Source organism: Taudactylus pleione, unplaced genomic scaffold, assembly GCF_031769625.1.
Source record: "Taudactylus pleione unplaced genomic scaffold, aTauple2 ptg000117l, whole genome shotgun sequence".
NCBI classification, from domain to species: Eukaryota; Metazoa; Chordata; class Amphibia; order Anura; family Myobatrachidae; genus Taudactylus; species Taudactylus pleione.
In genome coordinates, this window is record NW_028284519.1 from 14,855,006 (window position 1) to 14,881,606 (window position 26,601).

At 34.7% G+C, this 26,601-nt stretch overlaps 4 non-coding genes across 4 annotated transcripts; all 4 read right to left on the reverse strand.

Moving 5' to 3' along the window:
• Positions 1–353: 353 nt before the first annotated feature.
• On the reverse strand, positions 354–425 carry TRNAD-GUC (transfer RNA aspartic acid (anticodon GUC)). The gene has a single exon. It is a non-coding gene; the product is annotated as a tRNA-Asp (tRNA).
• Positions 426–1,958: 1,533 nt separating this feature from the next.
• On the reverse strand, positions 1,959–2,030 carry TRNAD-GUC (transfer RNA aspartic acid (anticodon GUC)). The gene has a single exon. It is a non-coding gene; the product is annotated as a tRNA-Asp (tRNA).
• A 3,138-nt stretch (positions 2,031–5,168) lies between these two features.
• On the reverse strand, positions 5,169–5,240 carry TRNAD-GUC (transfer RNA aspartic acid (anticodon GUC)). Its single transcript has one exon. It is a non-coding gene; the product is annotated as a tRNA-Asp (tRNA).
• Positions 5,241–10,315: 5,075 nt separating this feature from the next.
• TRNAD-GUC (transfer RNA aspartic acid (anticodon GUC)) lies at positions 10,316–10,387 on the reverse strand. The gene has a single exon. It is a non-coding gene; the product is annotated as a tRNA-Asp (tRNA).
• Positions 10,388–26,601: the final 16,214 nt, after the last annotated feature.

Genomic DNA, 26,601 nt, shown 5'->3' on the forward strand with positions numbered 1-26,601 from the left:
ATTTTTTCAAGCTAATTTAAAACCTTAAAGAAATATTTAAACTATTATTTGGCAAATGAAAAGTCAGTAATTTTGACAACATAATTTTACTCTTGCAATGCATAGCACTCTAAAGTCTATTCTCCTGCTCTAACCAAGCAGTGTATTGAATAACTATATATTACTTTGATAAATATACCTAAAGCCAGGTCATGGGGACCTCGCAAACTGTACTTGTAGCACTGGCCATGAAACTTACATGCAAGATTTTTTCAAGTTGACATAAACCCTGGATTCAATTTGGATAAGGCATTTTTGTTATCTCAATGAAACAACGTGAAACAGCACACAGAAAAGAGATCAAAAGTTCAAAACTCCCCGTCGGGGAATTGAACCCCGGTCTCCCACGTGACAGGCGGGGATACTCACCACTATACTAACGAGGACTTACTTAGTCAATTTTTGGCAAAATTTGATCAAAAAATATACCCAAAAAACATGTCATGGTTAGCTATCGAAATGTGTATGTCATTGGCCAAAGAGATTATATGCTACATTTTTTCAAGCTAATTTAAAACCCTAAAGAAATATTTAACCTATTATTTGGAAAATGAAAAGTCAGTAATATTGACAACATAATTTTACTCTTGCAATGCATTGCACTCTAAAGTCTTTTCTCCTGCTCTAACCAAGCAGTGTATTGAATCACTATTTATTACTTTGATAAATATACCCAAAACCAGGTCATGGGGACCTCATAAATTCTACTTGTAGCACTGGCCATGAAGCTTACATGCAAGATTTTTTCAAGTTGACATAAACCCTGGATTCAATTTAGATAAGGCATTTTTGTTATCTCAATGAAACAAAGTGAAACAGCATGCAAAAAAAGTGATTGAAAGTTCAAAACTCCCAGTCGAGAAATCAAACCCCGGTCCTCTTCAGGTCAGGCGGGGATACTTCACACTATACTAACGAGGACTTACTTGATCAATTTTTGGCTAAATATGATCAAAAAATATACCCAAAAAACTTGTCATGGTTATCTATCGAAATGTGTATGTCATTGGCCAAAGAGATTATATGCTACATTTTTTCAAGCTAATTTAAAACCGTAAAGAAATATTGAACCTATTATTTGGCAAATTAAAAGTCAGTAATTTTGACAACATAATTTTACTCTTGCAATGCATAGAACTCTAAAGTCTATTCTTCTGCTCTAACCAAGCAGTGTATTGAATAACTATTTATTACTTTGATAAATATACCTAAAGCCAGGTCATGGGGACCTCGCAAACTGTAGTTGTAGCACTGGCCATGAAGCTTTCATGCAAGATTTTTTCAAGTTGACATAAACCCTGGATTTAATTTAGATAAGGCATTTTTGTTATCTCAATGAAACAAAGTGAAACAGCATGCAAAAGAAGAGATTGAAAGTTCAAAACTCCCAGTCGAGAAATCAAACCCCGGTCTCCCGCAGGTCAGGCGGGGATACTTCACACTATACTAACGAGGACTTACTTGGTCAATTTTTGGCAAAATATGATCAAAAAATATACCCAAAAAACATGTCATGGTTAGCTATCGAAATGTGTATGTCATTGGCCAAAGAGATTATATGCTACATTTTTTCAAGCTAATTTAAAACCCCAAAGAAATATTTAAACTATTATTTGGCAAATGAAAAGTCAGTAATTTTGACAACATAATTTTACTCTTGCAATACATAGCACTCTAAATTCAATTCTCCTGCTCTAACCAAGCAGTGTATTGAATAACTATTTATTACTTTGATAAATAAACCTAAAGCCAGGTCATGGGGACCTCGCAAACTGTACTTGTAGCACTGGCCATGAAACTTATAAGCAAGATTTTTTTCAAGTTGACATAAACCCTGGATTCAATTTGGATAAGGCATTTTTGTTATCTCAATAAAACAACGTGAAACAGCACACAGAAAAGAGATTAAAAGTTCAAAACTCCCCGTCGGGGAATTGAACCCCGGTCTCCCACGTGACAGGTGGGGATACTCACCACTATACTAACGAGGACTTACTTTGTCAATTTTTGGCAAAATTTGATCAAAAAATATACCCAAAAAACATGTCATGGTTAGCTATCGAAATGTGTATGTCATTGGCCAAAGAGATTATATGCTACATTTTTTCAAGCTAATTTAAAACCCTAAAGAAATATTTAACCTATTATTTGGAAAATGAAAAGTCAGTAATATTGACAACATAATTTTACTCTTGCAATGCATTGCACTCTAAAGTCTTTTCTCCTGCTCTAACCAAGCAGTGTATTGAATCAATATTTATTAATTTGATAAATATACCCAAAACCAGGTCATGGGGACCTCGTAAATTCTACTTGTAGCACTGGCCATGAAGCTTACATGCAAGATTTTTTCAAGTTGACATAAACCCTGGATTCAATTTAGATAAGGCATTTTTGTTATCTCAATGAAACAAAGTGAAACAGCATGCAAAAAAAGAGATTAAAACTTCAAAGCTCACAGTCGGGGAATTGAACCCCAGCCTCCCGCATGACTGGCGGAAACACTACACACTAAACTAACGAGGACTTACTTGGTCTATTTTTGGCAAAATAATATCAAAAAATATACCCAAAAAACATGTCATGGTTAGCTATCGAAATTTGTATGTCATTGGCCAAAGAGATTATATGCTACATTTTTTCAAGCTAATTTAAAACCCTAAAGAAATATTTAACCTATTATTTGGAAAATGAAAAGTCAGTAATATTGCCAATATAATTTTACTCTTGCAATGCATAGCACTCTAAAGTCTTTTCTCCTGCTCTAACCAAGCAGTGTATTGAATCACTATTTATTACTTTGATAAATATACCCAAAACCAGGTCATGGTGACCTCACAAATTGTACTAGTAGCACTGGCCATGAAGCTTACATGCAAGATTTGTTCAAGTTGACATAAACACTGGATTCAATTTAGATAAGGCATTTTTGTTATCTCAATGAAACAAAGTGAAACAGCATGCAAAAAAAGAGATTGAAAGTTCAAAACTCCCAGTCGAGAAATCAAACCCCGGTCTCCCGCAGGTCAGGCGGGGATACTTTACACTATACTAACGAGGACTTACTTGGTCAATTTTTGGCAAAATATGATCAAAAAATATACCCAAAAAACATGTCATGGTTAGCTATCGAAATGTGTATGTCATTGGCCAAAGAGATTATATGCTACATTTTTTCAAGCTAATTTAAAACCCCAAAGAAATATTTAAACTATTATTTGGCAAATGAAAAGTCAGTAATTTTGACAACATAATTTTACTCTTGCAATGCATAGCACTCTAAAGTCTATTCTCCTGCTCTAACCAAGCAGTGTATTGAATAACTATTTATTACTTTGATAAATATACCTAAAGCCAGGTCATGGGGACCTCGCAAACTGTACTTGTAGCACTGGCCATGAAACTTACATGCAAGATTTTTTTCAAGTTGACATAAACCCTGGATTCAATTTGGATAAGGCATTTTTGTTATCTCAATGAAACAAAGTGTAATAGCACACAGAAAAGAGATTAAAAGTTCAAAACTCCCCGTCGGGGAATTGAACCCCGGTCTCCCGCGTGAAAGGCGGGGATACTCATAACTATACTAACGAGGACATTCTTGTTCAATTTTTGGCAAAATTTGATCAAAAAATATACCCAAAAAACATGTCATAGTTAGCGATCGAAATGGGTAAGTCATTGGCCAAAGAGATTATATGCTACATTTTTTCAAGCTACTTTAAAACCCTAAAGAAATATTTAACCTATTATTTGGAAAATGAAAAGTCAGTAATATTGACAACATAATTTTACTCTTGCAATGCATAGCACTCTAAAGTCTTTTCTCCTGCTCTAACCAAGCAGTGTATTGAATCACTATTTATTACTTTGTTAAATATACCCAAAAACAGGTCATGGGGACCTCGTAAATTCTACTTGTAGCACTGGCCATGAAGCTTACATGCAAGATTTTTTTCAAGTTGACATAATCCCAGGATTCAATTTAGATAAGGCATTTTTGTTATCTCAATGAAACAAAGTGAAACAGCATGCAAAAAAAGAGATTAAAACTTCAAAACTCCCCGTCGGGGAATTGAACCCCAGCCTCCCTCATGACAGGCGGAAAAACTTCACACTATACTAACGAGGACTTACTTGGTCTATTTTTGGCAAAATAATATCAAAAAATATACCCAAAAAACATGTCATGGTTAGCTATAGAAATTTGTATGTCATTGGCCAAAGAGATTATATGCTACCTTTTTTCAAGCTAATTTAAAACCCTAAAGAAATATTTAACCTATTATGTGGAAAATGAAAAGTCAGTAATATTGACAACATAATTTTACTCTTGCAATGCATAGCACTCTAAAGTCTTTTCTCCTGCTCTAACCAAGCAGTGTATTGAATCACTATTTATTACTTTGATAAATATACCCAAAAGCAGGTCATGGTGACCTCACAAATTGTACTTGTAGCACTGGCCATGAAGCTTACATGCAAGATTTTTTCAAGTTGACAGAAACCCTGGATTCAATTTAGATAAGGCATTTTTGTTATCTCAATGAAACAAAGTGAAACAGCATGCAAAAAAAGAGATTGAAAGTTCAAAACTCCCAGTCGAGAAATCAAACCCCGGTCTCCCGCAGGTCAGGCGGGGATACTTCACACTATACTAACGAGGACTTACTTGGTCAATTTTTGGCAAAATATGATCAAAAAATGTACCCAAAAAACATGTCATGGTTAGCTATCGAAATGTGTATGTCATTGGCCAAAGAGATTATATGCTACATTTTTTCAAGCTAATTTAAAACCTTAAAGAAATATTTAAACTATTATTTGGCAAATGAAAAGTCAGTAATTTTGACAACATAATTTTACTCTTGCAATGCATAGCACTCTAAAGTCTATTCTCCTGCTCTAACCAAGCAGTGTATTGAATAACTATATATTACTTTGATAAATATACCTAAAGCCAGGTCATGGGGACCTCGCAAACTGTACTTGTAGCACTGGCCATGAAACTTACATGCAAGATTTTTTCAAGTTGACATAAACCCTGGATTCAATTTGGATAAGGCATTTTTGTTATCTCAATGAAACAACGTGAAACAGCACACAGAAAAGAGATCAAAAGTTCAAAACTCCCCGTCGGGGAATTGAACCCCGGTCTCCCACGTGACAGGCGGGGATACTCACCACTATACTAACGAGGACTTACTTTGTCAATTTTTGGCAAAATTTGATCAAAAAATATACCCAAAAAACATGTCATGGTTAGCTATCGAAATATGTATGTCATTGGCCAAAGAGATTATATGCTACATTTTTTCAAGCTAATTTAAAACCCTAAAGAAATATTTAACCTATTATTTGGAAAATGAAAAGTCAGTAATATTGACAACATAATTTTACTCTTGCAATGCATTGCACTCTAAAGTCTTTTCTCCTGCTCTAACCAAGCAGTGTATTGAATCACTATTTATTACTTTGATAAATATACCCAAAACCAGGTCATGGGGACCTCATAAATTCTACTTGTAGCACTGGCCATGAAGCTTACATGCAAGATTTTTTCAAGTTGACATAAACCCTGGATTCAATTTAGATAAGGCATTTTTGTTATCTCAATGAAACAAAGTGAAACAGCATGCAAAAAAAGTGATTGAAAGTTCAAAACTCCCAGTCGAGAAATCAAACCCCGGTCCTCTTCAGGTCAGGCGGGGATACTTCACACTATACTAACGAGGACTTACTTGGTCAATTTTTGGCTAAATATGATCAAAAAATATACCCAAAAAACTTGTCATGGTTATCTATCGAAATGTGTATGTCATTGGCCAAAGAGATTATATGCTACATTTTTTCAAGCTAATTTAAAACCGTAAAGAAATATTGAACCTATTATTTGGCAAATTAAAAGTCAGTAATTTTGACAACATAATTTTACTCTTGCAATGCATAGAACTCTAAAGTCTATTCTTCTGCTCTAACCAAGCAGTGTATTGAATAACTATTTATTACTTTGATAAATATACCTAAAGCCAGGTCATGGGGACCTCGCAAACTCTAGTTGTAGCACTGGCCATGAAGCTTTCATGCAAGATTTTTTCAAGTTGACATAAACCCTGGATTTAATTTAGATAAGGCATTTTTGTTATCTCAATGAAACAAAGTGAAACAGCATGCAAAAGAAGAGATTGAAAGTTCAAAACTCCCAGTCGAGAAATCAAACCCCGGTCTCCCGCAGGTCAGGCGGGGATACTTCACACTATACTAACGAGGACTTACTTGGTCAATTTTTGGCAAAATATGATCAAAAAATATACCCAAAAAACATGTCATGGTTAGCTATCGAAATGTGTATGTCATTGGCCAAAGAGATTATATGCTACATTTTTTCAAGCTAATTTAAAACCCCAAAGAAATATTTAAACTATTATTTGGCAAATGAAAAGTCAGTAATTTTGACAACATAATTTTACTCTTGCAATACATAGCACTCTAAATTCAATTCTCCTGCTCTAACCAAGCAGTGTATTGAATAACTATTTATTACTTTGATAAATAAACCTAAAGCCAGGTCATGGGGACCTCGCAAACTGTACTTGTAGCACTGGCCATGAAACTTATAAGCAAGATTTTTTTCAAGTTGACATAAACCCTGGATTCAATTTGGATAAGGCATTTTTGTTATCTCAATGAAACAAAGTGAAACAGCATGCAAAAAAAGAGATTAAAACTTCAAAGCTCCCAGTCGGGGAATTGAACCCCAGCCTCCCGCATGACTGGCGGAAACACTACACACTAAACTAACGAGGACTTACCTGGTCTATTTTTGGCAAAATAATATCAAAAAATATACCCAAAAAACATGTCATGGTTAGCTATCGAAATTTGTATGTCATTGGCAAAAGAGATTATATGCTACATTTTTTCAAGCTAATTTAAAACCCTAAAGAAATATTTAACCTATTATTTGGAAAATGAAAAGTCAGTAATATTGCCAATATAATTTTACTCTTGCAATGCATAGCACTCTAAAGTCTTTTCTCCTGCTCTAACCAAGCAGTGTATTGAATCACTATTTATTACTTTGATAAATATACCCAAAACCAGGTCATGGTGACCTCACAAATTGTACTAGTAGCACTGGCCATGAAGCTTACATGCAAGATTTGTTCAAGTTGACATAAACACTGGATTCAATTTAGATAAGGCATTTTTGTTATCTCAATGAAACAAAGTGAAACAGCATGCAAAAAAAGAGATTGAAAGTTCAAAACTCCCAGTCGAGAAATCAAACCCCGGTCTCCCGCAGGTCAGGCGGGGATACTTTACACTATACTAACGAGGACTTACTTGGTCAATTTTTGGCAAAATATGATCAAAAAATATACCCAAAAAACATGTCATGGTTAGCGATCGAAATGGGTAAGTCATTGGCCAAAGAGATTATATGCTACATTTTTTCAAGCTACTTTAAAACCCTAAAGAAATATTTAACCTATTATTTGGAAAATGAAAAGTCAGTAATATTGACAACATAATTTTACTCTTGCAATGCATAGCACTCTAAAGTCTTTTCTCCTGCTCTAACCAAGCAGTGTATTGAATCACTATTTATTACTTTGTTAAATATACCCAAAACCAGGTCATGGGGACCTCGTAAATTCTACTTGTAGCACTGGCCATGAAGCTTACATGCAAGATTTTTTTCAAGTTGACATAATCCCAGGATTCAATTTAGATAAGGCATTTTTGTTATCTCAATGAAACAAAGTGAAACAGCATGCAAAAAAAGAGATTAAAACTTCAAAACTCCCCGTCGGGGAATTGAACCCCAGCCTCCTTCATGACAGGCGGAAACACTTCACACTATACTAACGAGGACTTACTTGGTCTATTTTTGGCAAAATAATATCAAAAAATATACCCAAAAAACATGTCATGGTTAGCTATAGAAATTTGTATGTCATTGGCCAAAGAGATTATATGCTACATTTTTTCAAGCTAATTTAAAACCCTAAAGAAATATTTAACCTATTATGTGGAAAATGAAAAGTCAGTAATATTGACAACATAATTTTACTCTTGCAATGCATAGCACTCTAAAGTCTTTTCTCCTGCTCTAACCAAGCAGTGTATTGAATCACTATTTATTACTTTGATAAATATACCCAAAAGCAGGTCATGGTGACCTCACAAATTGTACTTGTAGCACTGGCCATGAAGCTTACATGCAAGATTTTTTCAAGTTGACAGAAACCCTGGATTCAATTTAGATAAGGCATTTTTGTTATCTCAATGAAACAAAGTGAAACAGCATGCAAAAAAAGAGATTGAAAGTTCAAAACTCCCAGTCGAGAAATCAAACCCCGGTCTCCCGCAGGTCAGGCGGGGATACTTCACACTATACTAACGAGGACTTACTTGGTCAATTTTTGCCAAAATATGATCAAAAAATGTACCCAAAAAACATGTCATGGTTAGCTATCGAAATGTGTATGTCATTGGCCAAAGAGATTATATGCTACATTTTTTCAAGCTAATTTAAAACCTTAAAGAAATATTTAAACTATTATTTGGCAAATGAAAAGTCAGTAATTTTGACAACATAATTTTACTCTTGCAATGCATAGCACTCTAAAGTCTATTCTCCTGCTCTAACCAAGCAGTGTATTGAATAACTATATATTACTTTGATAAATATACCTAAAGCCAGGTCATGGGGACCTCGCAAACTGTACTTGTAGCACTGGCCATGAAACTTACATGCAAGATTTTTTTAAGTTGACATAAACCCTGGATTCAATTTGGATAAGGCATTTTTGTTATCTCAATGAAACAAAGTGAAACAGCATGCAAAAAAAGAGATTAAAAGTTCAAAACTCCCCGTCGGGGAATTGAACCCCAGTCTCCCGCATGACAGGCGGAGACACTTCACACTATACTAACGTGGACTTAATTGGTCAATTTTTGCCAAAATATGATCAAAAAATATACCCATAAAACATATCATGGTTAGCTATCGAAATTTGTATGTCATTGGCCAAAGAGATTATATGCTACATTTTTTCAAGCTAATTTAAAACCCTAAAGAAATATTTAAACTATTATTTGGCAAATGAAAAGTCAGTAATTTTGACATCATAATTTTACTCTTGCAATGCATAGCACTCTAAAGTCTATTCTCCTGCTCTAACCAAGCAGTGTATTGAATCACTATTTATTACTTTGATAAATATACCCAAAACCAGGTCATGGGGACCTCGTAAATTCTACTTGTAGCACTGGCCATGAAGCTTACATGCAAGATTTTTTCAATTTGACATAATCCCTGGATTCAATTTAGATAAGGCATTTTTGTTATCTCAATGAAACACAATGAAACAGCATGCAAAAAAAATAGATTAAAAGTTCAAAACTCCCCGTCGGGGAATTTGAAACTTGGAAAATGAAAAGTCAGTAATATTGCCAACATAATTTTACTCTTGCAATGCATAGCACTCTAAAGTCTTTTCTCCTGCTCTAACCAAGCAGTGTATTGAATCACTATTTATTACTTTGATAAATATACCCAAAACCAGGTCATGGTGACCTCACAAATTGTACTAGTAGCACTGGCCATGAAGCTTACATGCAAGATTTGTTCAAGTTGACATAAACCCTGGATTCAAATTGGATAAGGCATTTTTGTTATCTCAATGAAACAAAGTGAAACAGCATGCAAAAAAAGAGATAAAAAGTTCAAAACTCCCCATCGGGGAATTGAACCCCAGCCTCCCGCATGACAGGCGGAGACACTTCACACTATACTAACGAGGACTTAATTGGTCAATTTTTAGCAAAATATGATCAAAAAATATACCCATAAAACATATCATAGTTAGCTATCGAAATTTGTATGTCATTGGCCAAAGAGATTATATGCTACATTTTTTCAAGCTAATTTAAAACCCTAAAGAAATATTTAAACTCTTATTTGGCAAAAGAAAAGTCAGTAATTTTGACAACATAATTTTACTCTTGCAATGCATAGCACTCTAAAGTCTATTCTCCTGCTCTAACCAAGCAGTGTATTGAATATCTATTTATTACTTTGATAAATATACCTAAAGCCAGGTCATGGGGACCTCACAAACTGTACTTGTAGCACTGGCCAAGAAACTTACATGCAAGATTTTTTTCAAGTTGACATAAACCCTGGATTCAATTTGGATAAGGCATTTTTGTTATCTCAATGAAACAAAGTGAAACAGCACACAGAAAAGAGATTAAAAGTTCAAAACTCCCCGTCGGGGAATTGAACCCCGGTCTCCCGCGTGACAGGCGGGGATACTCATCACTATACTAACGAGGACATTCTTGGTCAATATTTGGCAAAATTTTATCAAAAAATATACCCAAAAAACATGTCATGGTTAGCGATCGAAATGTGTATGTCATTGGCCAAAGAGATTATATGCTACATTTTTTCAAGCTACTTTAAAACCCTAAAGAAATATTTAACCTATTATTTGGAAAATGAAAAGTCAAAAATATTGACAACATAATTTTACTCTTGCAATGCATAGCACTCTAAAGTCTTTTCTCCTGCTCTAACCAAGCAGTGTATTGAATCACTATTTATTACTTTGATAAATATACCCAAAACCAGGTCATGGGGACCTCGTAAATTCTACTTGTAGCACTGGCCATGAAGCTTACATGCAAGATTTTTTTCAAGTTGACATAATCCCTGGATTCAATTTAGATAAGGCATTTTTGTTATCTCAATGAAACAAAGTGAAACAGCATGCAAAAAAAGAGATTAAAAGTTCAAAACTCCCCGTCGGGGAATTGAACCCCAGCCACCCGCATGACAGGCGGAGACACTTCACACTATACTAACGAGGACTTACTTGGTAATTTTTTGGCAAAATATGATCAAAAAATATACCCATAAAACATATCATGGTTAGCTATCGAAATTTGTATGTCATTGGCCAAAGAGATTAAATGCTACATTTTTTCAAGATAATTTAAAACCCTAAAGAAATATTTAACCTATTATTTGGCAAATGAAAAGTCAGTAATATTGACAACATAATTTTACTCTTGCAATGCATAGCACTCTAAAGTCTTTTCTCCTGCTCTAACCAAGCAGTGTATTGAATCACTATTTATTACTTTGATAAATATACCCAAAACCAGGTCATGGTGACCTCACAAATTGTACTTGTAGCACTGGCCATGAAGCTTACATGCAAAATTTTTTCAAGTTGACATAAACCCTGGATTCAATTTAGATAAGGCATTTTTGTCATCTCAAAGAAACAAAGTGAAACAGCATGCAAAAAAAGAGATTGAATGTTCAAAACTCCCAGTCGAGAAATCAAACCCCGGTCTCCCGCAGGTCAGGCGGGGATACTTCACACTATACTAACGAGGACTTTCTTGGTCAATTTAATGCAAAATATGATCAAAAAATATACCCAAAAAACATGTCATGGTTAGCTATCGAAATGTGTATGTCATTGGCCAAGAGATTATATGCTACATTTTTTCAAGCTAATTTAAAACCCTAAAGAAATATTGAACCTATTATTTGGCAAATGAAAAGTCAGTAATTTTGACAACATAATTTTACTCTTGCAATGCATAGCACTCTAAAGTCTATTCTCCTGCTCTAACCAAGCAGTGTATTGAATAACTATTTATTACTTTGATAAATATACCTAAAGCCAGGTCATGGGGACCTCGCAAACTGTACTTGTAGCACTGGCCATGAAACTTACATGCAAGATTTTTTTCAAGTTGACATAAACCCTGGATTCAATTTGGATATGGCATTTTTGTTATCTCAATGAAACAACGTGAAACAGCACACAGAAAAGTGATTAAAAGTTCAAAACTCCCCGTCGGGGAATTGAACCCCGGTCTCCAGCGTGACAGGGAGGGATACTCACCACTATACTAACGAGGACTTACTTTGTCTATTATTGGCAAAATTTTATCAAAAAATATACCAAAAAAACATGTCATGGTTAGCTATCGAAATGTTTATGTCATTGGCCAAAGAGATTATATGCTACATTTTTTCAAGCTAATTTAAAACCCTAAAGAAATATTTAACCTATTATTTGGCAAATGAAAAGTCAGTAATATTGACAACATAATTTTACTCTTGCAATGCATAGCACTCTAAAGTATTTTCTCCTGCTCTAACCAAGCAGTGTATTGAATCACTGTTTATTACTTTGATAAATATATCCAAAACCAGGTCATGGGGACCTCTCAAACTGTACTTGTAGCACTGGCCATGAAACTTACATGCAAGATTTTTTTCAAGTTGACATAAACCCTGGATTCAATTTAGATAAGGCATTTTTGTTATCTCAATGAAACAACGTGAAACAGCATGCAAAAAAAGAGATTGAAAGTTCAAAACTCCCAGTCGAGAAATCAAACCCCGGTCTCCCGCAGGTCAGGTGGGGATACTTCACACTATACTAACGAGGACTTAGTTGGTCAATTTTTGGCAAAATATGATCAAAAAATATACACAAAAAACATGTCATGGTTAGCTATTGAAATGTGTATGTCATTGGCCAAAGAGATTATATGCTACATTTTTTCAAGCTAATTTAAAACCCTAAAGAAATATTTAACCTATTATTTGGCAAATGAAAAGTCAGTAATTTTGACAACATAATTTTACGCTTGCAATGCATAGCACTCTAAAGTCTATTCTCCTGCTCTAACCAAGCAGTGTATTGAATAACTATTTATTACTTTGATAAATATACCTAAAGCCAGGTCATGGGGACCTCGCAAACTGTACTTGTAGCACTGGCCATGAAACTTACATGCAAGATTTTTTTCAAGTTGACATAAACCCTGGATTCAATTTGGATAAGGCATTTTTGTTATCTCAATGAAACAAAGTGAAACAGCATGCAAAAAAAGAGATTGAAAGTTCAAAACTCCCAGTCGAGAAATCAAACCCCGGTCTCCATGCAGGTCAGGCGGGCATACTTCACACTATACTAACGAGGACTTACTTGGTCAATTTTTGGCAAAATATGATCAAAAAATATACCCAAAAAACATGTCATGGTTAGCTATCGAAATGTGTATGTCATTGGCCAAAGAGATTATATGCTACATTTTTTCAAGCTAATTTAAAACCCTAAAGAAATGTTTAAACTATTATTTGGCAAATGAAAAGTCAGTAATTTTGACAACATAATTTTACTCTTGCAATACATAGCACTCTAAAGTCAATTCTCCTGCTCTAACCAAGCAGTGTATTGAATAACTATTTATTACTTTGATAAATATACCTAAAGCCAGGTCATGGGGACCTCGCAAACTGTACTTGTAGCACTGGCCATGAAACTTACATGCAAGATTTTTTTCAAGTTGACATAAACCCTGGATTCAATTTGGATAAGGCATTTTTGTTATCTCAATGAAACAACGTGAAACAGCACACAGAAAAGAGATTAAAAGTTCAAAACTCCCCGTCGGTGACTTGAACCCCGGTCTCCCACGTGACAGGCGGGGATACTCACCACTATACTAACGAGGACTTACTTTGTCAATTTTTGGCAAAATTTGATCAAAAAATATACCCAAAAAACATTTCATGGTTAGCTATCGAAATGTGTATGTCATTGGCCAAAGAGATTATATGCTACATTTTTTCAAGCTAATTTAAAACCCTAAAGAAATATTTAACCTATTATTTGGAAAATGAAAAGTCAGTAATATTGACAACATAATTTTACTCTTGCAATGCATAGCACTCTAAAGTCTATTCTCCTGCTCTAACCAAGCAGTGTATTGAATAACTATATATTACTTTGATAAATATACCTAAAGCCAGGTCATGGGGACCTCGCAAACTGTACTTGTAGCACTGGCCATGAAACTTACATGCAAAATTTTTTCAAGTTGACATAAACCCTGGATTCAATTTGGATAAGGCATTTTTGTTATCTCAATGAAACAAAGTGAAACAGCATGCAAAAAAAGAGATTAAAAGTTCAAAACTCCCCGTCGGGGAATTGAACCCCAGCCTCCCGCATGACAGGCGAAGACACTTCACACTATACTAACGAGGACTTACTTGGTCAATTTTTGGCAAAATATGATCAAAAAATATACCCATAAAACATATCATGGTTAGCTATCGAAATTTGTATGTCATTGGCCAAAGAGATTATATGCTACATTTTTTCAAGCTAATTTAAAACCCTAAAGAAATATTTAACCTATTATTTGGCAAATGAAAAGTCAGTAATATTGACAACATAATTTAACTCTTGCAATGCATAGCACTCTAAAGTCTTTTCTCCTGCTCTAACCAAGCAGTGTATTGAATCACTATTTATTACTTTGATAAATATACCCAAAACCAGGTCATGGTGACCTCACAAATTGTACTTGTAGCACTGGCCATGAAGCTTACATGCAAGATTTTTTCAAGTTGACATAAACCCTGGATTCAATTTAGATAAGGCATTTTTGTCATCTCAAAGAAACAAAGTGAAACAGCATGCAAAAAAAGAGATTGAATGTTCAAAACTCCCAGTCGAGATATCAAACCCCGGTCTCCCGCAGGTCAGGCGGGGATACTTCACACTATACTAATGAGGACTTTCTTGGTCAATTTTTGGCAAAATATGATCAAAAAATATACCCAAAAAACATGTCATGGTTTGCTATCGAAATGTGTATGTCATTGGCCAAGAGATTATATGCTACATTTTTTCAAGCTAATTTAAAACCCTAAAGAAATATTGAACCTATTATTTGGCAAATGAAAAGTCAGTAATTTTGACAACATAATTTTACTCTTGCAATGCATAGCACTCTAAAGTCTATTCTCCTGCTCTAACCAAGCAGTGTATTGAATAACTATTTATTACTTTGATAAATATACCTAAAGCCAGGTCATGGGGACCTCGCAAACTGTACTTGTAGCACTGGCCATGAAACTTACATGCAAGATTTTTTTCAAGTTGACATAAACCCTGGATTCAATTTGGATATGGCATTTTTGTTATCTCAATGAAACAACGTGAAACAGCACACAGAAAAGTGATTAAAAGTTCAAAACTCCCCGTCGGGGAATTGAACCCCGGTCTCCTGCGTGACAGGGAGGAATACTCACCACTATACTAGCGAGGACTTACTTGGTCTATTTTTGGCAAAATTTTATCAAAAAATATACCAAAAAAACATGTCATGGTAAGCTATCGAAATGTGTATGTCATTGGCCAAAGAGATTATATGCTACATTTTTTCAAGCTAATTTAAAACCCTAAAGAAATATTTAACCTATTATTTGGCAAATGAAAAGTCAGTAATATTGACAACATAATTTTACTCTTGCAATGCATAGCACTCTAAAGTCTTTTCTCCTGCTCTAACCAAGCAGTGTATTGAATCACTGTTTATTACTTTGATAAATATATCCAAAACCAGGTCATGGGGACCTCTCAAACTGTACTTGTAGCACTGGCCATGAAACTTACATGCAAGATTTTTTTCAAGTTCACATAAACCCTGGATTCAATTTAGATAAGGCATTTTTGTTATCTCAATGAAACAACGTGAAACAGCATGCAAAAAAAGAGATTGAAAGTTCAAAACTCCCAGTCGAGAAATCAAACCCCGGTCTCCCGCAGGTCAGGTGGGGATACTTCACACTATACTAACGAGGACTTAGTTGGTCAATTTTTGGCAAAATATGATCAAAAAATATACACAAAAAACATGTCATGGTTAGCTATTGAAATGTGTATGTCATTGGCCAAAGAGATAATATGCTACATTTTTTCAAGCTAATTTAAAACCCTAAAGAAATATTTAACCTATTATTTGGCAAATGAAAAGTCAGTAATTTTGACAACATAATTTTACGCTTGCAATGCATAGCACTCTAAAGTCTATTCTCCTGCTCTAACCAAGCAGTGTATTGAATAACTATTTATTACTTTGATAAATATACCTAAAGCCAGGTCATGGGGACCTCGCAAACTGTACTTGTAGCACTGGCCATGAAACTTACATGCAAGATTTTTTTCAAGTTGACATAAACCCTGGATTCAATTTGGATAAGGCATTTTTGTTATCTCAATGAAACAAAGTGAAACAGCATGCAAAAAAAGAGATTGAAAGTTCAAAACTCCCAGTCGAGAAATCAAACCCCGGTCTCCATGCAGGTCAGGCGGGCATACTTCACACTATACTAACGAGGACTTACTTGGTCAATTTTTGGCAAAATATGATCAAAAAATATACCCAAAAAACATGTCATGGTTAGCTATCGAAATGTGTATGTCATTGGCCAAAGAGATTATATGCTACATTTTTTCAAGCTAATTTAAAACCCTAAAGAAATGTTTAAACTATTATTTGGCAAATGAAAAGTCAGTAATTTTGACAACATAATTTTACTCTTGCAATACATAGCACTCTAAAGTCAATTCTCCTGCTCTAACCAAGCAGTGTATTGAATAACTATTTATTACTTTGATAAATATACCTAAAGCCAGGTCATGGGGACCTCGCAAACTGTACTTGTAGCACTGGCCATGAAACTTACAAGCAAGATTTTTTTCAAGTTGACATAAACCCTGGATTCAATTTGGATAAGGCATTTTTGTTATCTCAATGAAACAACGTGAAACAGCACACAGAAAAGAGATTAAAAGTTCAAAACTCCCCATCGGGGACTTCAACCCCGGTCTCCCACGTGACAGGCGGGGATACTCACCACTATACTAACGAGGACTTACTTTGTCAATTTTTGGCAAAATTTGATCAAAAAATATACCCAAAAAACATGTCATGGTTAGCTATCGAAATGTGTATGTCATTGGCCAAAGAGATTATATGCTACATTTTTTCAAGCTAATTTAAAACCCTAAAGAAATATTTAACCTATTATTTGGAAAATGAAAAGTCAGTAATATTGACAACATAATTTTACTCTTGCAATGCATAGCACTCTAAAGTCTATTCTCCTGCTCTAACCAAGCAGTGTATTGAATAACTATATATTACTTTGATAAATATACCTAAAGCCAGGTCATGGGGACCTCGCAAACTGTACTTGTAGCACTGGCCATGAAACTTACATGCAAAATTTTTTCAAGTTGACATAAACCCTGGATTCAATTTGGATAAGGCATTTTTGTTATCTCAATGAAACAAAGTGAAACAGCATGCAAAAAAAGAGATTAAAAGTTCAAAACTCCCCGTCGGGGAATTGAACCCTAGCCTCCCGCATGACAGGCGAAGACACTTCACACTATACTAACGAGGACTTACTTGGTCAATTTTTGGCAAAATATGATCAAAAAATATACCCATAAAACATATCATGGTTAGCTATCGAAATTTGTATGTCATTGGCCAAAGAGATTATATGCTACATTTTTTCAAGCTAATTTAAAACCCTAAAGAAATATTTAACCTATTATTTGGCAAATGAAAAGTCAGTAATATTGACAACATAATTTAACTCTTGCAATGCATAGCACTCTAAAGTCTTTTCTCCTGCTCTAACCAAGCAGTGTATTGAATCACTATTTATTACTTTGATAAATATACCCAAAACCAGGTCATGGTGACCTCACAAATTGTACTTGTAGCACTGGCCATGAAGCTTACATGCAAGATTTTTTCAAGTTGACATAAACCCTGGATTCAATTTAGATAAGGCATTTTTGTCATCTCAAAGAAACAAAGTGAAACAGCATGCAAAAAAAGAGATTGAATGTTCAAAACTCCCAGTCGAGATATCAAACCCCGGTCTCCCGCAGGTCAGGCGGGGATACTTCACACTATACTAATGAGGACTTTCTTGGTCAATTTTTGGCAAAATATGATCAAAAAATATACCCAAAAAACATGTCATGGTTTGCTATCGAAATGTGTATGTCATTGGCCAAGAGATTATATGCTACATTTTTTCAAGCTAATTTAAAACCCTAAAGAAATATTGAACCTATTATTTGGCAAATGAAAAGTCAGTAATTTTGACAACATAATTTTACTCTTGCAATGCATAGCACTCTAAAGTCTATTCTCCTGCTCTAACCAAGCAGTGTATTGAATAACTATTTATTACTTTGATAAATATACCTAAAGCCAGGTCATGGGGACCTCGCAAACTGTACTTGTAGCACTGGCCATGAAACTTACATGCAAGATTTTTTTCAAGTTGACATAAACCCTGGATTCAATTTGGATATGGCATTTTTGTTATCTCAATGAAACAACGTGAAACAGCACACAGAAAAGTGATTAAAAGTTCAAAACTCCCCGTCGGGGAATTGAACCCCGGTCTCCTGCGTGACAGGGAGGGATACTCACCACTATACTAGCGAGGACTTACTTGGTCTATTTTTGGCAAAATTTTATCAAAAAATATACCAAAAAAACATGTCATGGTAAGCTATCGAAATGTGTATGTCATTGGCCAAAGAGATTATATGCTACATTTTTTCAAGCTAATTTAAAACCCTAAAGAAATATTTAACCTATTATTTGGCAAATGAAAAGTCAGTAATATTGACAACATAATTTTACTCTTGCAATGCATAGCACTCTAAAGTCTTTTCTCCTGCTCTAACCAAGCAGTGTATTGAATCACTGTTTATTACTTTGATAAATATATCCAAAACCAGGTCATGGGGACCTCTCAAACTGTACTTGTAGCACTGGCCATGAAACTTACATGCAAGATTTTTTTCAAGTTGACATAAACCCTGGATTCAATTTAGATAAGGCATTTTTGTTATCTCAATGAAACAACGTGAAACAGCATGCAAAAAAAGAGATTGCAAGTTCAAAACTCCCAGTCGAGAAATCAAACCCCGGTCTCCCGCAGGTCAGGTGGGGATACTTCACACTATACTAACGAGGACTTAGTTGGTCAATTTTTGGCAAAATATGATCAAAAAATATACACAAAAAACATGTCATGGTTAGCTATTGAAATGTGTATGTCATTGGCCAAAGAGATTATATGCTACATTTTTTCAAGCTAATTTAAAACCCTAAAGAAATATTTAACCTATTATTTGGCAAATGAAAAGTCAGTAATTTTGACAACATAATTTTACTCTTGCAATGCATAGAACTCTAAAGTCTATTCTTCTGCTCTAACCAAGCAGTGTATTGAATAACTATTTATTACTTTGATAAATATACCCAAAACCAGGTCATGGGGACCTCGTAAATTCTACTTGTAGCACTGGCCATGAAGCTTACATGCAAGATTTTTTCAAGTTGACATAAACCCTGGATTCAATTTAGATAAGGCATTTTTGTTATCTCAATGAAACAAAGTGAAACAGCATGCAAAAAAAGTGATTGAAAGTTCAAAACTCCCAGTCGAGAAATCAAACCCCGGTCCTCTTCAGGTCAGGCGGGGATACTTCACACTAATCTAACGAGGACTTACTTGATCAATTTTTGGCTAAATATGATCAAAAAATATACCCAAAAAACATGTCATGGTTAGCTATCGAAATGTGTATGTCATTGGCCAAAGAGATTATATGCTACATTTTTTCAAGCTAATTTAAAACCCTAAAGAAATATTGAACCTATTATTTGGCAAATGAAAAGTCAGTAATTTTGACAACATAATTTTACTCTTGCAATGCATAGAACTCTAAAGTCTATTCTTCTGCTCTAACCAAGCAGTGTATTGAATAACTATTTATTACTTTGATAAATATACCTAAAGCCAGGTCATGGGGACCTCGCAAACTGTAGTTGTAGCACTGGCCATGAAGCTTACATGCAAGCTTTTTTTCAAGTTGACATAAACCCTGGATTCAATTTGGATAAGGCATTTTTGTTATCTCAATGAAACAACGTGAAACAGCACACATAAAAGAGATTAAAAGTTCAAAACTCCCCGTCGGGGAATTGAACCCCGGTCTCCCACATGACAGGCGGGGATACTCAGCACTATACTAACGAGGACTTACTTGTTCAATTTTTGGCAAAATTTGATCAAAAAATATACCCAAAAAACATGTCATGGTTAGCTATCGAAATGTGTATGCCATTGGCCAAAGAGATTATATGCTACATTTTTTCAAGCTAATTTAAAACCCTAAAGAAATATTTAACCTATTATTTGGAAAATGAAAAGTCAGTAATATTGACAACATAATTTTACTCTTGCAATGCATAGCACTCTAAAGTCTTTTCTCCTGCGCTAACCAAGCAGTGTATTGAATCACTATTTATTACTTTGATAAATATACCCAAAACCAGGTCATGGGGACCTCACAAATTCTACTTGTAGCCCAGGCCATGAAGCTTACATGCAAGATTTTTTTCAAGTTGACATAATCCCTGGATTCAATTTAGATAAGGCATTTTTGTTATCTCAATGAAACAAAGTGAAACAGCATGCAAAAAAAGAGATGAAAAGTTCAAAACTCCCCGTCTGGGAATTGAACCCCAGCTCCCGCGCGGAGACACTTCACACTATACTAACGAGGGCTTACTTGGTCAATTCTTGGCAAAATATGATCAAAAAATATACCCAAAAAACATGTCATGGTTAGCTATCGAAATTTGTATGTCATTGGCCAAAGAGATTATATGCTACATTTTTTCAAGCTAATTTAAAACCCTAAAGAAATATTTAACCTATTATTTGGCAAATGAAAAGACAGTAATATTGACAACATAATTTTACTCTTGCAATGCATAGCACTCTAAAGTCTTTTCTCCTGCTCTAACCAAGCAGTGTATTAAATCACTATTTACTACTTTGATAAATATACCCAAAACCAGGTCATGGTGACCTCACAAATTGTACTTGTAGCACTGGCCATGAAGCTTACATGCAAGATTTTTTCAAGTTGACATAAACCCTGGATTCAATTTAGATAAGGCATTTTTGTTATCTCAATGAAACAAAGTGAAACAGCATGCAAAAAAAGCGATTGAAAGTTCAAAACTCCCAGTCGAGAAATCAAACCCCGGTCTCCCGCAGGTCAGGCGGGGATACTTCACACTATACTAACGAGGACTTACTTGGTCAATTTTTGGCAAAATATTATCAAAAAATATACCCAAAAAACATGTCATGGTTAGCTATCGAAATGTGTATGTCATTGGCCAAAGAGATTATATGCTACATTTTTTCAAGCTAATTTAAAACCCTAAAGAAATATTTAAACTATTATTTGGCAAATGAAAAGTCAGTAATTTTGACAACATAATTTTACTCTTGCAATACATAGCACTCTAAAGTCAATTCTCCTGCTCTAACCAAGCAGTGTATTGAATAACTATTTATTACTTTGATAAATATACCTAAAGCCAGGTCATGGGGACCTCGCAAACTGTACTTGTAGCACTGGCCATGAAACTTACATGCAAGATTTTTTTCAAGTTGACATAAACCCTGGATTCAATTTGGATAAGGCATTTTTGTTATCTCAATGAAACAACGTGAAACAGCACACAGAAAAGAGATTAAAAGTTCAAAACTCCCCGTCAGGGACTTGAACCCCGGTTTCCCACGTGACAGGCGGGGATACTCACCACTATACTAACAAGGACTTACTTTGTCAATTTTAGGCAAAATTTGATCAAAAAATATACCCAAAAAACATGTCATGGTTAGCTATCGAAATGTGTATGTCATTGGCCAAAGAGATTATATGCTACATTTTTTCAAGCTAATTTAAAACCCTAAAGAAATATTTAACCTATTATTTGGCAAATGAAAAGTCAGTAATTTTGACAACATAATTTTACGCTTGCAATGCATAGCACTCTAAAGTCTATTCTCCTGCTCTAACCAAGCAGTGTATTGAATAACTATTTATTACTTTGATAAATATACCTAAAGCCAGGTCATGGGGACCTCGCAAACTGTACTTGTAGCACTGGCCATGAAACTTACATGCAAGATTTTTTTCAAGTTGACATAAACCCTGGATTCAATTTGGATAAGGCATTTTTGTTATCTCAATGAAACAAAGTGAAACAGCATGCAAAAAAAGAGATTGAAAGTTCAAAACTCCCAGTCGAGAAATCAAACCCCGGTCTCCATGCAGGTCAGGCGGGCATACTTCACACTATACTAACGAGGACTTACTTGGTCAATTTTTGGCAAAATATGATCAAAAAATATACCCAAAAAACATGTCATGGTTAGCTATCGAAATGTGTATGTCATTGGCCAAAGAGATTATATGCTACATTTTTTCAAGCTAATTTAAAACCCTAAAGAAATGTTTAAACTATTATTTGGCAAATGAAAAGTCAGTAATTTTGACAACATAATTTTACTCTTGCAATACATAGCACTCTAAAGTCAATTCTCCTGCTCTAACCAAGCAGTGTATTGAATAACTATTTATTACTTTGATAAATATACCTAAAGCCAGGTCATGGGGACCTCGCAAACTGTACTTGTAGCACTGGCCATGAAACTTACAAGCAAGATTTTTTTCAAGTTGACATAAACCCTGGATTCAATTTGGATAAGGCATTTTTGTTATCTCAATGAAACAACGTGAAACAGCACACAGAAAAGAGATTAAAAGTTCAAAACTCCCCATCGGGGACTTTAACCCCGGTCTCCCACGTGACAGGCGGGGATACTCACCACTATACTAACGAGGACTTACTTTGTCAATTTTTGGCAAAATTTGATCAAAAAATATACCCAAAAAACATGTCATGGTTAGCTATCGAAATGTGTATGTCATTGGCCAAAGAGATTATATGCTACATTTTTTCAAGCTAATTTAAAACCCTAAAGAAATATTTAACCTATTATTTGGAAAATGAAAAGTCAGTAATATTGACAACATAATTTTACTCTTGCAATGCATAGCACTCTAAAGTCTATTCTCCTGCTCTAACCAAGCAGTGTATTGAATAACTATATATTACTTTGATAAATATACCTAAAGCCAGGTCATGGGGACCTCGCAAACTGTACTTGTAGCACTGGCCATGAAACTTACATGCAAAATTTTTTCAAGTTGACATAAACCCTGGATTCAATTTGGATAAGGCATTTTTGTTATCTCAATGAAACAAAGTGAAACAGCATGCAAAAAAAGAGATTAAAAGTTCAAAACTCCCCGTTGGGGAATTGAACCCTAGCCTCCCGCATGACAGGCGAAGACACTTCACACTATACTAACGAGGACTTACTTGGTCAATTTTTGGCAAAATATGATCAAAAAATATACCCATAAAACATATCATGGTTAGCTATCGAAATTTGTATGTCATTGGCCAAAGAGATTATATGCTACATTTTTTCAAGCTAATTTAAAACCCTAAAGAAATATTTAACCTATTATTTGGCAAATGAAAAGTCAGTAATATTGACAACATAATTTAACTCTTGCAATGCATAGCACTCTAAAGTCTTTTCTCCTGCTCTAACCAAGCAGTGTATTGAATCACTATTTATTACTTTGATAAATATACCCAAAACCAGGTCATGGTGACCTCACAAATTGTACTTGTAGCACTGGCCATGAAGCTTACATGCAAGATTTTTTCAAGTTGACATAAACCCTGGATTCAATTTAGATAAGGCATTTTTGTCATCTCAAAGAAACAAAGTGAAACAGCATGCAAAAAAAGAGATTGAATGTTCAAAACTCCCAGTCGAGATATCAAACCCCGGTCTCCCGCAGGTCAGGCGGGGATACTTCACACTATACTAATGAGGACTTTCTTGGTCAATTTTTGGCAAAATATGATCAAAAAATATACCCAAAAAACATGTCATGGTTTGCTATCGAAATGTGTATGTCATTGGCCAAGAGATTATATGCTACATTTTTTCAAGCTAATTTAAAACCCTAAAGAAATATTGAACCTATTATTTGGCAAATGAAAAGTCAGTAATTTTGACAACATAATTTTACTCTTGCAATGCATAGCACTCTAAAGTCTATTCTCCTGCTCTAACCAAGCAGTGTATTGAATAACTATTTATTACTTTGATAAATATACCTAAAGCCAGGTCATGGGGACCTCGCAAACTGTACTTGTAGCACTGGCCATGAAACTTACATGCAAGATTTTTTTCAAGTTGACATAAACCCTGGATTCAATTTGGATATGGCATTTTTGTTATCTCAATGAAACAACGTGAAACAGCACACAGAAAAGTGATTAAAAGTTCAAAACTCCCCGTCGGGGAATTGAACCCCGGTCTCCTGCGTGACAGGGAGGGATACTCACCACTATACTAGCGAGGACTTACTTGGTCTATTTTTGGCAAAATTTTATCAAAAAATATACCAAAAAAACATGTCATGGTAAGCTATCGAAATGTGTATGTCATTGGCCAAAGAGATTATATGCTACATTTTTTCAAGCTAATTTAAAACCCTAAAGAAATATTTAACCTATTATTTGGCAAATGAAAAGTCAGTAATATTGACAACATAATTTTACTCTTGCAATGCATAGCACTCTAAAGTCTTTTCTCCTGCTCTAACCAAGCAGTGTATTGAATCACTGTTTATTACTTTGATAAATATATCCAAAACCAGGTCATGGGGACCTCTCAAACTGTACTTGTAGCACTGGCCATGAAACTTACATGCAAGATTTTTTTCAAGTTGACATAAACCCTGGATTCAATTTAGATAAGGCATTTTTGTTATCTCAATGAAACAACGTGAAACAGCATGCAAAAAAAGAGATTGCAAGTTCAAAACTCCCAGTCGAGAAATCAAACCCCGGTCTCCCGCAGGTCAGGTGGGGATACTTCACACTATACTAACGAGGACTTAGTTGGTCAATTTTTGGCAAAATATGATCAAAAAATATACACAAAAAACATGTCATGGTTAGCTATTGAAATGTGTATGTCATTGGCCAAAGAGATTATATGCTACATTTTTTCAAGCTAATTTAAAACCCTAAAGAAATATTTAACCTATTATTTGGCAAATGAAAAGTCAGTAATTTTGACAACATAATTTTACTCTTGCAATGCATAGAACTCTAAAGTCTATTCTTCTGCTCTAACCAAGCAGTGTATTGAATAACTATTTATTACTTTGATAAATATACCCAAAACCAGGTCATGGGGACCTCGTAAATTCTACTTGTAGCACTGGCCATGAAGCTTACATGCAAGATTTTTTCAAGTTGACATAAACCCTGGATTCAATTTAGATAAGGCATTTTTGTTATCTCAATGAAACAAAGTGAAACAGCATGCAAAAAAAGTGATTGAAAGTTCAAAACTCCCAGTCGAGAAATCAAACCCCGGTCCTCTTCAGGTCAGGCGGGGATACTTCACACTAATCTAACGAGGACTTACTTGATCAATTTTTGGCTAAATATGATCAAAAAATATACCCAAAAAACATGTCATGGTTAGCTATCGAAATGTGTATGTCATTGGCCAAAGAGATTATATGCTACATTTTTTCAAGCTAATTTAAAACCCTAAAGAAATATTGAACCTATTATTTGGCAAATGAAAAGTCAGTAATTTTGACAACATAATTTTACTCTTGCAATGCATAGAACTCTAAAGTCTATTCTTCTGCTCTAACCAAGCAGTGTATTGAATAACTATTTATTACTTTGATAAATATACCTAAAGCCAGGTCATGGGGACCTCGCAAACTGTAGTTGTAGCACTGGCCATGAAGCTTACATGCAAGCTTTTTTTCAAGTTGACATAAACCCTGGATTCAATTTGGATAAGGCATTTTTGTTATCTCAATGAAACAACGTGAAACAGCACACATAAAAGAGATTAAAAGTTCAAAACTCCCCGTCGGGGAATTGAACCCCGGTCTCCCACATGACAGGCGGGGATACTCAGCACTATACTAACGAGGACTTACTTGTTCAATTTTTGGCAAAATTTGATCAAAAAATATACCCAAAAAACATGTCATGGTTAGCTATCGAAATGTGTATGCCATTGGCCAAAGAGATTATATGCTACATTTTTTCAAGCTAATTTAAAACCCTAAAGAAATATTTAACCTATTATTTGGAAAATGAAAAGTCAGTAATATTGACAACATAATTTTACTCTTGCAATGCATAGCACTCTAAAGTCTTTTCTCCTGCGCTAACCAAGCAGTGTATTGAATCACTATTTATTACTTTGATAAATATACCCAAAACCAGGTCATGGGGACCTCACAAATTCTACTTGTAGCCCAGGCCATGAAGCTTACATGCAAGATTTTTTTCAAGTTGACATAATCCCTGGATTCAATTTAGATAAGGCATTTTTGTTATCTCAATGAAACAAAGTGAAACAGCATGCAAAAAAAGAGATGAAAAGTTCAAAACTCCCCGTCTGGGAATTGAACCCCAGCTCCCGCATCACAGGCGGAGACACTTCACACTATACTAACGAGGGCTTACTTGGTCAATTCTTGGCAAAATATGATCAAAAAATATACCCAAAAAACATGTCATGGTTAGCTATCGAAATTTGTATGTCATTGGCCAAAGAGATTATATGCTACATTTTTTCAAGCTAATTTAAAACCCTAAAGAAATATTTAACCTATTATTTGGCAA